The 12,624-nt window shown below is 45.4% G+C and overlaps 1 protein-coding gene across 1 annotated transcript in view; it reads left to right on the plus strand.

The window, feature by feature from the left end:
* The window catches only part of frmd5b (FERM domain containing 5b), a gene marked incomplete at both ends in the record, with an annotated part of 336,639 nt that overhangs the window by 199,459 nt on the left and 124,556 nt on the right, over nt 1–12,624 (plus strand).

Below are 12,624 nucleotides of genomic sequence, written 5' to 3' on the forward strand. Positions count from 1 at the left end.
AATAATTACTTCCTGGAGATTGGGTTGGCGTATTGAATGGGTGAGAATGCGACAGAATGTGACAGAAGGTAACAGGTCGATACCCTTAAAAGTACCGGATTCGGTATACCCATCCTATAGTTGTCACACTTTTTACTCTAGTGTGAATTGCTCATCATCAAATTGCACATCTTTCAATAGTCATTCCTACATTAAATTGAAACTTAAGATGTTGTCTTGAAATGTGTATCCCTCTCATTTTCCAATGTGTTGTAACAAAGAGGAAATTACCTATCAAAGACACTCAGACACATTGTGACAACAACCAACCAATCGACAATCACGGAGATGGTTGTCAGTCACACACACTGGGGTTGTTTATCACAATGTGTTTGAATGGGAAACATCTTAAAAAGAAGGCGAGAAGGTCACACATCTTTAGGACATCCTATATAGCAAAATAAGAACAAAATAAATTAGCAAATGTAGGGTCTGGGCACTCCAACTAAGCAGAGCTTGTGTGCCCACTGGTTGCACATCCAACACTTCTCCCATACCTCCCCTGAACGGCTGTGGGAGAATGTTTCCATACAAATCAAACAAAAAATTCCACCTTCATCTGATGAAGACTCCTCCTGTTTATTTTCTGTTTCTTCTTCTTGCTGGCTGCCTTTTCCAGCTGGGGTGGAGTACACTGGGATGTACTAGGCTTGGCAGGTGGTCTAGGCTGGGATGTACTAGGTTTGGCAGGTGGTCTAGGCTGGGATGTACTAGGCTTGGCAGGTGGTCTAGGCTGGGATGTACTAGGCTTGGCAGGTGGTCTAGGCTGGGATGTACTAGGCTTGGCAGGTGGTCTAGGCTGGGATGTACTAGGCTTGGCAGGTGGTCTAGGCTGGGATGTACTAGGCTTGGCAGGTGGTCTAGGCTGGGATGTACTAGGTTTGGCAGGTGGTCTAGGCTGGGATGTACTAGGTTTGGCAGGTGGTCTAGGCTGGGATGTACTAGGTTTGGCAGGTGGTCTAGGCTGGGATGTACTAGACTTGGCAGGTGGTCTAGGCTGGGATGTACTAGACTTGGCAGGTGGTCTAGGCTGGGATGTACCAGACTTGGTAGGTGGGCTGGGCTGGGATGTACTAGGTTTGGCAGGTGGTCTAGGCTGGGATGTACTAGACTTGGCAGGTGGTCTAGGCTGGGATGTACTAGACTTGGCAGGTGGTCTAGGCTGGGATGTACCAGACTTGGTAGGTGGGCTGGGCTGGGATGTACTAGGTTTGGCAGGTGGTCTAGGCTGGGATGTACTAGACTTGGCAGGTGGTCTAGGCTGGGATGTACTAGACTTGGCAGGTGGTCTAGGCTGGGATGTACCAGACTTGGTAGGTGGGCTGGGCTGGGGTGCATTGGGCTCTGCTCGGTCTGCCCTCAGCTCATCCATCACCTCCTCCAAGTTGGTGAAGAAACTGCCCACGTTGTGCTCATTAAAAGCACTGGCATGTGTGCTTGTCACATGTGACAACCAACCCCAAAGAGAATGTGATGACCAACCCCGACTGGAATGTCTTGCTAGTATCAAGGCTAACAACCATCTAAAAACGAGTTAGCTAGCCAACAACAATCTAAACTATAGCTTTCCCTTCACACTTTTTGTTTCATTATAAACCCATTGTGTAAAAGCCTAGAAAATTCAAGATTTCAAGATTCAAGAGATGTATTCGTCACATACATACACAAGACATAATAGTGAAATGAAGGTGGCCATGCCCGCTTTGATTGTGCAAAAAATACAAATAATAATCGAATAAAATAGAATAGATAATAAAATAGACATAAAAAGTACTAAGATAAAATACAATGCTAAGCTTACGAATGAAAGGTAATATATACACTACTATACAATTATACTATATCTAACTATGCTATACTAGCTACAGTATACTAACTATACTATACAAAAACATACAGTTATGTTTTTTTTAATGTTTTTTTTTATGAATCTTTTTAAGTGACCTTTTCTTTTGTGTTTATTGTGTTTGTGTGTGAGAGAGTGCAGGGTGTGTGCGTGTGTGTGTGTGTGTGTGTGTGTGTGTGTGTGTGTGTGTGTGTGTGTGTGTGTGTGTGTGTGTGTGTGTGTGTGTGTGTGTGTGTGTGTGTGTGTGTGGAGAGATCAGTGTTCAATGTTCTGATGGCCTGGGGAAAGAAGCTGAGCCTGAGTCTCTCTGTTCTTGCTGTGTGTATGCGGAGGCGCTTGCCTGACCGCAGCAGCTTGAACAGGCTATTGTTGGGGTGGTGAGGGTCCTTCATTATTCTGCAGGCTCTGGATTTGCACTTCCTATTGTATAAGTCCTGCAGGGGTGGTAGTGCAATACCCGTAGTACGCTCTGCTGAGCGCACCACTCTCTGTAGAGCCTTCCTGTCCTGGGCAGTGCAGTTGCCAAACCAGGCAGTGATATTCCCAGTCAGGATGCTCTCTACAGCCCTGGAATAGAAGGACTGGAGTATCATCCCCGATACTCTGTACTTCTTTAACACTTTCAGTGCCCAGCAGGGGGCGCACGATTTAGTGCTTGAATGCCCACCATCCACTTCAATGTTAGCGTTAATATCGCCTAATCTATGTTTTAAATTATGGATATGTGTCTAATCTGCCCGTCGCTTATCAATGACTCATTTTCCAGTCAACATTGTCGAAGCGGATTGTTTTTTTATCGGTTAATTTCCGTTTGATAGCATCTTGAAAAGCCCTTGTTTAAGGAAAATAAAAATATTCCATAATAAACGGAATATTCTAGAATACACAAAAAACATTCTCATTTTTCGGCCTATTTATGAATAGTTTTCAAATAAACGCTAGATTATCGATAGTATATGTGTACGTATTGTTAGATCCTGATCAATCTGGCCAGTATCACGTCTTCGTCTGTTTGGCTCTCCATCCAATTCCTCTGCGTTGTGTCATTTTAATGGTCCTGACGTCTCCTATACTGGCTGATAAGATCCTTATCTCTCCCCGTTAGTACAATCCGCAAAACCATAATAATTCTCCACCTCCGTAAGAATTCGACACTTCGACACAGCGTAATACCTTATGAGGAAAAGCGTTGTTTATTGATATAAACAGAAACCTCAGCTCAGATGTTAACAGATTGTATTGTCCTTGGAAAGTCTATTCTAATGATCTTTCTGTGTGTTCAGTCTATCTAATGATCTTTCAGTCCAGTCTATTGTCCCTCTGCTATTCAGTCCAACAATGCTCGGGCCTGTTCGTTAGCCAAGACCATCCTCGTGGTAGCCGAAGCTAATGATGATGTGTCATTCTTCCTCCCCCCCCCCCTCCTCTCTGTGATGAGAGGAGAGAGTATCTTGGTCTCTTCCCTCCTGTGGGATTCGTTTCTTTGGTCTGCCAGATTTTTTGTCTGCCCTACACCCGGAAACACCGTTCGACTTATAGATCTTCGTCGTAGCAATGACGGCCCCGCCTTCCCTCTGTCATGCGACGTGCTAATAACCTTTCACACCATTAAACGTTTCCTTAAGATGAACCTCTCTCCCTCCTGCTCTGGGCCTACAGTACACTCGCTCTTATCAATGTTTTGTCTTAGATTGGAATTCAAAACAAACACCCTCCTCGCGGCCTGTGCCTGTGAAACCGCTTCTTCTCCACTGTCAATATCATCCCGTGATGATAATGATATTACCCTCTTAAAGCAGTTTATAAACCAAATATACATTGAAAAAACCACCATTTTCTCTCAATCCCTCCTTGATTCTTATCACCCCTTCAGAATCATAAATCATTATTTGTTTTTTTTAATTAATTATGCCAAAAATAGACTGTGGTTGAAGCAAACCAACCTCATCTCTTGTGCACAAGAAATGAAGACGGCCCACGGTCAACCCAGTGATCTTGCTGCCTGATGTCTGTTTGCGCCCCCCTTCGTGCACAAAGGGAACCGAAACAGACCACCAAAACTAACAACATCCAACGACTCATAACAATTAGGGCCCCCCTGTCTGCTCCCAATAATTATATCCTGTTGTTTTACTGTTTTCCCTCTTATCTACCTTCTATATATATATATCCTTCTATACATATATCTTATATATGAATCCTCCATTTATATCTCATACTCCTAATCAATGAACACAGGACTTCTCGCTGTTGTCTCGTCTCTCGATCTGCTGATTGACTCTGAAAGGAAGTCCCTGTTTGTCCATGATTCACCGCCCGTGCTCTGTTGTTTCCAAACGCTCTCTAAACAGCGTCTCCGCAGGAAAGCCCCCTCCGATGTCCGCCTCGTTCTCCCCTGGGCAACACCGCCTGCGACCGCTGGACTCCGCCGCTGGCTCGGGGCGGAGACGGCCGACGGGGCGGAGTCCAGCGGTCGCAGGCGGTGTTGCCCAGGGGAGAACGAGGCGGACATCGGAGGGGGCTTTCCTGCGGAGACGCTGTTTAGAGAGCGCTTTGAAACAACAGAGCACGGGCGGTGAATCATGGACAAACAAGGACTTCCTTTCAGAGTCAGAGGCTCGTCTCCACCGCCGTCGGCCCTCTCCAGACTCTGAAAGCAGAAACACCACGCCAGCAGTTTTTCTGTACACTCGACCCGGTGTTTTCTATTAGTCTACCGTGGCTTTGGGCCTGCAGCTCGTTCCATGGAGTTATCTCCAGTTCTCTATATATTTTTCCTCTGCAAGCCCCTGCCATGGCCACGCCCTTTCAGACTGTTGGACGGTGTGAGTGTCCTACAGCCCATGGCGCTATTTGTTCTCTATTAGTCCCCCACCTTCTCAACACCCATATCTATATCCTACAGGGCTGTTCCCTGTTTGTTGTCTTCCGGCGTGACACCAGCAGCTAAACGATACCCCCTCCGCGCTCTCACCTTCATCCCAGTTTGACCCGCAGCGCGCGCCAGTTCTTCTGGTGACGTGTCTTCAAGACTCTGCCTATTTATTCGGTGTGAGAAGGCCCCACTGGAGATCGAACTCCCTCTTATTTCATAATTAAACTTATTTAATTAACCGCATCTCATCTCTCTGTGCAGTCCTTATCTAATCCATAATATAATTAAACTCTATTTAATTAACCTGTATATCTATATTATTATTATGATAGATCTACTCTCTGTGCTCATTAGATTCTCTAACTTGAATCACTCCCCCAATCCGCCACTAGATGGTAGTACAGACCTATATCTAAATATTCCCCTATGGGTAATGAAAACTCCCCAGCACTACCCCCCCTCCGCCACTAGGTGGCGACCTACTCCTCCTCTATGGTGTTTTAGTTGACGTGTCACTTCCTGGTTCTTATCTGTTGTTATCTCCTCGTGGCTCACGGCCATCTTGTCTACTCCTCCTCGTGGCTCTTTGCGGCCATCTTGTCTCTGTGCCTAACTGCTACTCTCTCAAACAAACGGCAGCTGCCCTCCTTTTTCAAGGCCTAACAACAAAACAACTGTCTCTTAGAGTCTCGTCGGCCAAACAGGTCATAATGATGTCTGCAGGTCACATGACAATAGATGATCTACTAAACATGCAAGTACTGAACAGGTCAAAAATAGACTGAATGCCAAATGACTGTAGGTCTGAAAAACGTAGGTAGATTCTCCCAACTCACAGTCCCACGTTCCCGCCTCCTTGCGAGGAAAACAACCCTTATATTACAGACCAACAAAAATGGAATTAACCCCTTAGAACACTGCCTTCCTTCACCGGCCCGTTTGTTTTTCATTCCCTGTAGATAAAACCCATCTCGGTTTTTCAAAACAAAAACCGTGCCGCTCTGCTGTTATTCAAACACACTATTACAGCTGGCATTATCTGTGTCAAACTAAATATGTTTACGTTTACGGATGCACTATCTGTTCGTTTTTATTTGGCTTAAAGATCAAAACAACCGTGTGTGCACAGTGAACTCACATCTTTCTCATAATCGATGTTTCTCCTCCAGCGCTGGTTCGCCTCATGACTCGACTCGACGCTCTCTCCCAGGGCTGGCCGGCCTTGCTCGATCATGATTCTCCCACACACGATGACTGTTGTCCACTGTCGCCCCATTATTGAAAAAGTCTTTATCCGTTGTTCTTATCTCTTGCAAATCCGGCTGTCATCGGCAACCAACTGTTCCCGTTGTTTTTATCTCTTGCAAATCCGGCTATCATCGGCACCAACTGTTTGATCCTGATCAATCTGGCCAGTATCACGTCTTCCTCTGTTTGGCTCTCCATCCAATTCCTCTGCGTTGTGTCATTTTAATGGTCCTGACGTCTCCTATACTGGCTGATAAGATCCTTATCTCTCCCCGTTAGTACAATCCGCAAAACCATAATAATTCTCCACCTCCGTAAGAATTCGACACTTTGACACAGCGTAATACCTTATGAGGAAAAGCGTTGTTTATTGATATAAACAGAAACCTCAGCTCAGATGTTAACAGATTGTATTGTCCTTGGAAAGTCTATTCTAATGATCTTTCGGTGTGTTCAGTCTATCTAATGATCTTTCAGTCCAGTCTATTGTCCCTATTCAGTCCAACAATGGTCGGGCCTGTTCGTTAGCCAAGACCATCCTCGTGGTAGCCGAAGCTAATGATGATGTGTCATTCTTCCTCCCCCCCCTCCTCTCTGTGATGAGAGGAGAGAGTATCTTGGTCTCTTCCCTCCTGTGGGATTCGTTTCTTTGGTCTGCCAGATTTTTAGTCTGCCCTACACCCGGAAACACCGTTCGACTTATAGATCTTCGTCGTAGCAACGACGGCCCCGCCTTCCCTCTGTCATGCGACGTGCTAATAACCTTTCACACCATTAAACGTTTCCTTAAGATTAACCTCTCTCCCTCCTGCTCTGGGCCTACAGTACACTCGCTCTTATCAGGTATACGCATTTCATTGTATACCTGTATGCCGTGACAATTAAAACTCTTGACTTGACTTGACTTGACTTGATCAATGTTTTGTCTTAGATTGGAATTCAAAACAAACACCCTCCTCGCGGCCTGTGCCTGTGAAACCGTTTCTTCTCCACCGTCAATATCATCCCGTGATGATAATGATATTACCCTCTTAAAGCAGTTTATAAACCAAATATACATTGAAAAAACCACAATTTTCTCTCAGTATGCACGCTATATAGGCGCTCTGATATCTGATCTGATATATTTCCTGATCGCTCGCACAGCCAAACAGCCATATCACATATAGGGGAAAAGCTTATATCTCCGTGAAAACAGGTCTGATTATCCTAAGACTGGTAAAATAGATTCCTTACCGGAGATCAGATGGTATCCAAAAAGATTATTCCAATTCCTGATTGCCATTCCAAAAATCGATCCTTTTATTGATCCAATGCTACATACTGTAAACACATATTCCATGCTGTTCTGATGCTCCACAATGAATCCGATCGGCTCGGGGTACATGCGTGAGAAGTAAAATGTGGATTCCGGACTTTTTTTTCTCTCATCCATTTTCATTGAGTCCATTCCAAAAGGGTGCATTACCATCTGGGAGACGATAGGGGGCGCTTTTTTCACATCTGAGCTCCTGATGGGGCTGGTTTCCCAACGGTAGACTCGGTTGATGAAATATGAATTCAGATCGCTAATAAAAAAATAAAACAATAATTGTCGTGCTGGGCATTCAGGGGGCGGGCTGATAACACGTGGTATGTCGTCCGTGGCATCCAAGTTGTCTCAGGTGGTAGAGACGCTGCTTTGCCTTTTTTTTACCACAGTGTCTGTGTGTGTTTTCCATGTCAGGTCCTCTGTGATGTGGACTCCCAGGTACTTAAAACTGCTCACCTTGTCCACGATAGCCCCATTAATCCACAGTGGCGTGTGTGTCCCCTGCTGTATTCTCCTAAAATCCACGATCAGCTAAGGCTTCCCAATGTTCAGGAGTAGGCCATTATCCCGGCACCAGCGTGCCAGGACATCAACCTCCTCCCGGTAGGCCTTCTCGTCATTGTTAGAGATCAGACCGACCACCACGTGTTGTCCGCAAACTTCACTATGGAGTTGGAGCTGAACCTGGCCACACAGTCATGTGTGTACAGTGAATACAGCAGGGGGCTGAGAACACAGCCCTGGGGGGACCCAATGCTCAGGGTGATTGAGTTGGAGGTGTGTCCACCCACCCTGACCACCTGGGGCCTAGAAGGAAAATACAGTGGAGCTGACCATTTACAATTTCACATGAAAAACAGAAATTGTCCTCTCACCTCAAGTTCAGCTGTCTTACTCCAAAGAAGACTATGTAGGTGAGCTCTGATCCCAATTCTGGAAATGTCCATTCCAAAATATGGGAGACAGCGCTTTTTGGTGGCGAATATAATGAATGTGACAACCAACCCCGTTCTCCCCTACCTAGAGGACTAGTACAGTATATATTTGCAATATTTGATAAAGGTGAAATGTGTGTCAAAATATGTCTAAATTAAGTATTGTGATGCTGCAGAGATGTATCAGCCTACAAATCGTATTATATAGACCTCTTGTATAGACAGTGGACACCTATTGTGCTCTGTCAAACAGGTAGACAAATTCACTTCTGTAGACTTGAAAGATGCCTACTTTTATGTTTCCAGGACATGTTCTGTGTAAACAATAGCTGTTGTGCTGGCTGTGTGAGGGCATAGCTCACTGTTACACCCAGGCCAGTCAGAGCCCTCCTGTCGGAGCTCACCCCACACGTGGAGTATCTGTCTATTCTGCTCTTCTCAAAGGAAGACATCTGCAGTTTCTTCTCCTTGCCAATTTGTCAGGTGAAAGGATTCGATCTCTCACTCAGCTCCATAGCTCAGTGGCCCCTACTCCCTCTTCTTATCTCTAGAGTGTAAAGGCCTCCCAGTTCCTTTCCCCCTGTGGTGAGTTTGTAGAATGTCAGTCTTCTCCCCTTTGTAGGAAAGAAGGGCTAGGTTAACTACTTAAACATTGGGCAAACATGGGGCTAGTTTTGCATAACACACCTGACGATTGCATACCCAAAGTCATTTGTGATTTATTATACTTTATACTTATAGCAAATGCGTGTCTCCTTTGAAAGGAAACATTCTGAACTTCCTTCCACAACAAAGAAGAATCACTCTGAATGCTAATGAAATAGAGTTACAGTGGTTTGAACACACTGAAGTAAAAGTTTTGCTTATTCACATTTCTGTTTACTTGTTACCAGATGCCTGTTTTTGAGTTCCAGCTGAGAGGTAGGAGGTGGGAAAACATAACCGTTCCATAGTTCCATAGTTCCATTGTAATGTGTGTACCGGCGTTAATTCGGCATGATGATTATCCAAAATGGCCATCCTCCGAGGCGCTAGTCAAAACAAAGAACTTCCCCCGCTTCTTCTTTGTCTCTCGTTGCAACCAGCCCTTGCATGGGACAGCCCTGGCTCCAGGATTTCATTGGCTACAAAGGTGGGCAATCATTTTCGCCATCAGAGGTGACTGGTCCGTTCAGGGATCCGGCCAAACCGGATGTGGTCATTTAAAGTGACACTATTTACGTCTTCAGCTATTTGGTGGTTACTAAGTGCATTTATAAGGGGTGTCATTACCAGCGTCTCCGGTGATCCGTTGGGTTAGGTAATAATCACAATAAAGAGAATAGAACCCGCACACTCATATGCTCCAGAATAAACTTTTAGTTTATAACATTTCGTCAGATGATCCATGAGGAGTAGACGCTGGAAACACGTTCAATGAAAATTGTATTCTGGAGTATATGAGAATGCGGGTTCTATTCTCTTAAATAAACATTAGATACAACTAAATTTCTCACTCATATTCCTACAAATATTCCTAAATCTGAAATTATTGTCACTGGCACACAGTGCCTAACTTCTGCCGAAGGATTCAGCACCATGGACAGGTCTGCTCAAACTTATTTCTTTTGGGATGACATGACAAACCAAATTGGACAATTTGGTACCATCTGGCAGGAGACTTATTTTGCGAAAACAATTTTTTTTAACCACTAATAAACTACAAAACCAAAATGTCATCATATCAAAACGGAATCTAGCGTTGAATAGGTATTTTTTTTAAATCACATCTAGAATTTGCCCACCGAATTGGTACTGTACCAAAAATGTGTTTGGCCCAAGGACCAGAAGAGCTACTGTCACGGTTTGGGTGTGGTGGTGGTGATAGGACCCAGGAGCAGACAAGACCAGGCGGGTAGCGCGTCAAATGAGCTTTAATTTATCAAATAAACTAAAGCACAACAAACAAAAGTACTTTCAAAACACAAAAACATCCAGGAAACGAGAGCAACGACAATGAACCCACACAGAGAGCAGGACACAAGGAACTTAAATACACATGGACAATTGACAAACGAGACACACTTGGGCTGATTAGATAACTGGAGACACCTGGGAGGGGAACAGACTGACAAAGAACTACACAGAACTACAACTATGGAAGCCAAGACAAACACTGGGACTAGACAGATACATAATACAAGACCAGAAGATAAACACTAGACAAGAGTAAACAGGGGAACATGAAGGGCAAGAGAGAGACAGAGAGAGAAAGCATGAGAGGGAGAACACAAAGGAACAGAGTTATAAGGAACACATATACAGGAACGGGGAGAGGCAGAGCAGGGGAGAATAGACCATGAACAGGTGGGGAGAATAGACCATGACCAGGTGGGGGGAATAGACCATGAACAGGTGGGGAGAATAGTCCATGAACAGGTGGGGGGAATAGACCATGAACAGGTGGGGGGAATAGACCATGAACAGGTGGGGAGAATAGACCATGACCAGGTGGGGGGAATAGTCTATGAACAGATGGGGAGAATAGTGCATGACCAGGTGGGGGGAATAGTCCATGAACAGATGGGGGGAATAGACCATGAACAGGTGGGGAGAATAGACCATGAACAGGTGGTGAGAATAGACCATGAACAGGTGGGGGGAATAGTCCATGAACAGATGGGGAGAATAGTGCATGACCAGGTGGGGGGAATAGTCCATGAACAGATGGGGACAATAGTGCATGACCAGGCGGGACGTTACAGCTACAGTATTGATTAATCAGGACATTCAATTTGCAATCAGAGAATTGAAGCTTCTGTTTTCTGTTTACTGTTGCATGGGCAATAGTACTATTTGACCATATCAAGAGCAAATTTCACTCAGATGCTCCGCGAGCCAACTGGAGCAATCCAGAGCAAATTGCACTCCGCGAGCCAATTGCGCTGACAGATATCAGGAGAAAATGTATGAGCGTGTTTGCACTAGTATCATCCACGCAATATGTTTAGTGAATATGTCCTTAAGATGGAGCAAATAGTGGGCGCAAATCACACGCAGTTAAGGGTGCTATTAGCAGGCGCAATCCATTCTTTGTGAATTCGCCCCTTAGACTGTAAACTGTCTCTCACATCAACACATCATAATAAAAAAGCCACATGCCCACTCTCCTGCAGCTCACCTGGAGAAGGTGTTAGGCGGGGGAGGGGTTAGGTGTATTGCAATAGCGTAAAGTGGGTAAAGTAGTTCTGCATGCATCGTTAAGAAATCAGTCTTTGAAGGTCTGTGGCTCAAAACAAGCTATTGTGGTATCATCATGGTTAATAAAACATAGATTGAAAAGTATCCGCCCGATTTGTACAAGTGATTTTGAACCTGTAGTTATTATCATGTAAAAAAAAGAATACTCCACAAGGCCTCAACAAGACCCCAAAGTCTGTGCTCGGTCTGAAAAACATGGTATCAGGACATGTTTCACATGTTACCATCATTATCTCTCTAGCATTAAAGCCTGTGATGGATGGCAATGTCGTTTGGCCGATATCTCGGATTCACTCACTCACGCACTCACTCACTCACTCACTCACTCACTCACTCACTCACTCACTCACTCACTCACTCACTCACTCACTCACTCACTCACTCACTCACTCACTCACTCACTCACTCACTCACTCACTCACTCACTCACTCACTCACTCACTCACTCACAATAGCAAAACACAGGAGGAGAGAGAATGGAGCGGTTTAGGGGTTTTTAATATTCTTCCCAAGCAGACAGAAATATACACAGTAAATGTACGACAGGCAGGTCTGAATGTCTCTTGGTTTTGGACAGGTGCACTTCTAGTGCAATACGGGTGATTGTCGACACCGGCTGTGTCAGGGGGCGAGAGCAGGAACTCCGTAGAGGAGAGCGTAGACACCGGCTATGTCGAGGGTGAGAGCGGGAACTCCGTAGAGGAGAGTGTGGACACTGGCTGTGTCGAGGGTGAGAGCAGGAACTCCGTTTGACAGCTCCAGGGGGTTCCAGACGGCTTGCTGGAACTGTGGTCCTTGGGCACAAGAGAAGGCAGATTAGAAACAGGGAATACAAGGAGAGGGTGCCTAGTAGGTCTTCAGACTGAAGGGTCGTACCTAGATAGGCAGTTTAACACTGCGACGCCGGATGACAGGATCTGCCAGGTGATATAGGACCCGCTTGATGAGGGAATCCCTTGCAGCCGATCCTCATCTGGCAGCGCGGGAACGCTCCAGCAGGAAGCCCATGTATGGGCACGTCCGGATGACGGCAGAGGAAGGCACAGGCCCCGATCGTGACACTCACTCACTCACTCACTCACTCACTCACTCACTCACTCACTCACTCACTCACTCACTCACTCACTCA

The sequence above is a fragment of the Notolepis coatsorum genome (genome assembly GCF_963971535.1).
Source record: "Notolepis coatsorum genome assembly, chromosome: 2".
In the NCBI taxonomy this organism is placed as follows: Eukaryota; Metazoa; Chordata; class Actinopteri; order Aulopiformes; family Paralepididae; genus Notolepis; species Notolepis coatsorum.